Consider the following 2,965-nt stretch of genomic DNA (forward strand, 5'->3'; position numbering starts at 1 on the left):
GCTGGGACTTATGGTTACGCCAGGAATGCAGGCTGTGCTGCCATGAATAAACTTCACCCCCTCACCTGAAGATAAAGGATTCTGGTAAATGCTCTGGAAAGCCCTTTCTTTCAGCTTGGTAACTTTATGGCTCTTTGCTTATCCTAATAAGGGAATCCTGCTTGGTTGAACTGGCTGGTTAATGAGAATCACTGTATACACACAGTGACCAAGGATTACCACTTTTCAAAGAACAGGAACACAATAAGCGTTTGGTTATTGGAATTCTCCAGGGTTAACTGGAAAATCCCCTCAATCAAGGTTATTGTTGAAAGCCATTCTAAAATACCAGTGTTGCTTCCTGCCTTTCTAAGCTCAGGGATGTAGCCATATCCAGCTAGAGGAACAGATGAGTCAATGTCTGGAGACTGCCACCAGGCCTGCCCCAGAGCTGTCTGGAGTTCCTCTCAGCCAATGGCTGCTCAGAGCACATTGGCACCTGTAAGTCAAGGGCATCAAAGCCACACATAAAACAACTATCCTAGGGGTGTGATGGGGGGGGGGGGCTTGCCAGCCTCTCTGGATGGAGGGGGCTTGCCAGCCTCTCTGGAGGGGTATGGGGGGGGCTTGCTAGCCTCTCTGGAGGGGTATGGGGGGGGCTTGCTAACCTCTCTGGCCTGAATCTAGACTCTTCATTTCCTAGCTATATGGCTTTTGACACATATTGCAAGCTTTCTGAATGCTAGTTTTCTTGTGTATAAACCAGAGGTACCAATATGGTCCCCCTGAGTTGTCATCAGAGACATGAGAAAGTGGATGCTAAGTGGTGGTGGTGGGGGGGGGAGCGTCTGGTACAACTGAGTGCTGGAAAAATGGAGTTGCTGTTCTATTAGGAACGCAAGCATTTTTATCATGCAAAGTCATGGAATTGTCTAGCTTTTTCTTAGAGAAGTTAGAAGGCTAACACACACCAGTCACTCCCACCTCAGAAGGCATCTGAGAGATCATCCATTACACAATTTAATTCTCTACTCCCTCCCCTTTCTATCCTTACCCATCACCATGATACCAGTCTTAAAACCAGAATCATAACTTCATTTTGGGGCTGTCATACGAATAGTTGATTCATCAAGAGTCATCAATGGGGCCAGCAAAATGGCTCAGGAGATAAACACATTTGTTGTCAAGAATAAACTACTTGAGTCTGTTCCCTAGGACCCATGGTGAGGGAGAGAAGTGACTCTCAACATATTACCCTCTGACTTCTAGACAAGCCCTGTGGCCCAAGTGTTACAACCACCTTACAAAATACTTAGATAAAATGCAAAAACAAACAAACAAACAAAAAAATTAAAGAATCATCAAAGCCAGGTGTGGTGGCACACGCCTTTAATCCCAGCACTCGGGAGGCAGAGGCAGGCGGATTTCTGAGTTCGAGGCCAGCCTGGTCTACAAAGTGAAGGACAGCCAGGGTTATACAGAGAAACCCTGTCTCGAAAAAACAAAACAAAACAAAACAAAAAACAAAAACAAAAACAAAAAAAAAAGAATCAAAAGTTTGGTTTAAATAGGATATTCACAAAATTAAAGTACGACCACCCATTTACTTTTTTAAAATGTATTTTTATTTATGTGTATTTGTGAATGTGTGTACAGGTGTCAGAGGAGGCCAGAAGAACATGTCAGATGTCCTGGAGTTAGAGTTCCAGGCCTGCGGGGCATGCTGGGAACTGAATGCTGCTCTTTTTGCCGAGGTAGTAATCTTACCTGCTGAGCGTCTCTCCAGCCCCTCACTTACCAATTAACTGCAAGGACACAAGCTAGAGCCTTCATCACAGAGGAGAGGAGGACACCCCTTAGCCAGGCGATGGAGCTGTCTGTACCAGTTCCTCATCAACCTCGCCCAGCTGACCCGCGCTCTGGAGGAGGGGTCGGTGTCTAGGAGACCAAGATGGCCAAGGAGGCATCTTAAGCTAAAAACCAAAGAGATCTGAGACTAAATGGGCCATGTGATCTAGATATGTGATGTTGGACCCTACACTAAGAAAAGAGACAGAGCCGAGATTCTGGGCCGCCTTGCGGAGCCCCTCGGGCCCAACGGGGCCTTGTTTTGTGCTTTCCCCAGCCCCACAGCCTGCCTTGTTTATTTGTTCAGCAGGTTTATTTCAGCCATGGCACAGCCTGTTCCAACTCTGGAACATTTATGAGATGAGCCAATTTTTAAAAATCATACAAAATAAATGATTTCTCTTGGAGCTAAAGGGTGGAGCTGCCAGGGTGGGAGACAGGTTTCTGGCTGGCTCTGGGCAGTTTTTGGTTTATCCTTCGATGTATTCTTTCCCCCTCTTGCCCATGGGAACCAAAGGGGCTGCCATGGGATTTCCTGCCTCTATTTCTCCAGACTATGATGTGGAAAGATTGGGACATTCAACCGTAAGATTTCCGCTTCTCATCTCCACCCTCGTTAGTTCCACTCCAGAGCCTGGCTCTAAACCACTGCATTCGAGCCACAGCCCCATCTAACTGGTCAGCCTTGGGATGCAGATGTTGGAATGAGACCTGGGCATCTCGTTCTCTGTACAGCTTTCTCTCCCTCTCTGCTTACGAATTCTGGCTTTATCCCTCAAAGTCCAGCTGTCACCTCGTCACCTCTAAATCCTACTGTTGTCCTTGTAGCTGGCCAGCTATTAAAAATATTCTTTTTCAAAGTCCAACCAGGATTAACAGAACAGTTAAAAATGTTGAATTTCTTTTTTTCTGACTGGATATTAACTCAGCATAGTGATGTTAGGTATCTCAGTTGATCTGAAATGCTTATTTGTAGCTATGTGGGTATTTTATCACTAAAAGACTAGAAATTAAAGATTGATACGTTCAATTTGAGGACCAAAAAAATTCTTTATTCAAACCTTAGTTTAAGGAGGTTTAACTGTAATCCTAGCGCTCCAGACTGAGGGAGGAAAACTGAGAGTTCAAGGCTACATAG

Source organism: Mus pahari, chromosome 7 (assembly GCF_900095145.1).
Source record: "Mus pahari chromosome 7, PAHARI_EIJ_v1.1, whole genome shotgun sequence".
NCBI classification, from domain to species: Eukaryota; Metazoa; Chordata; class Mammalia; order Rodentia; family Muridae; genus Mus; species Mus pahari.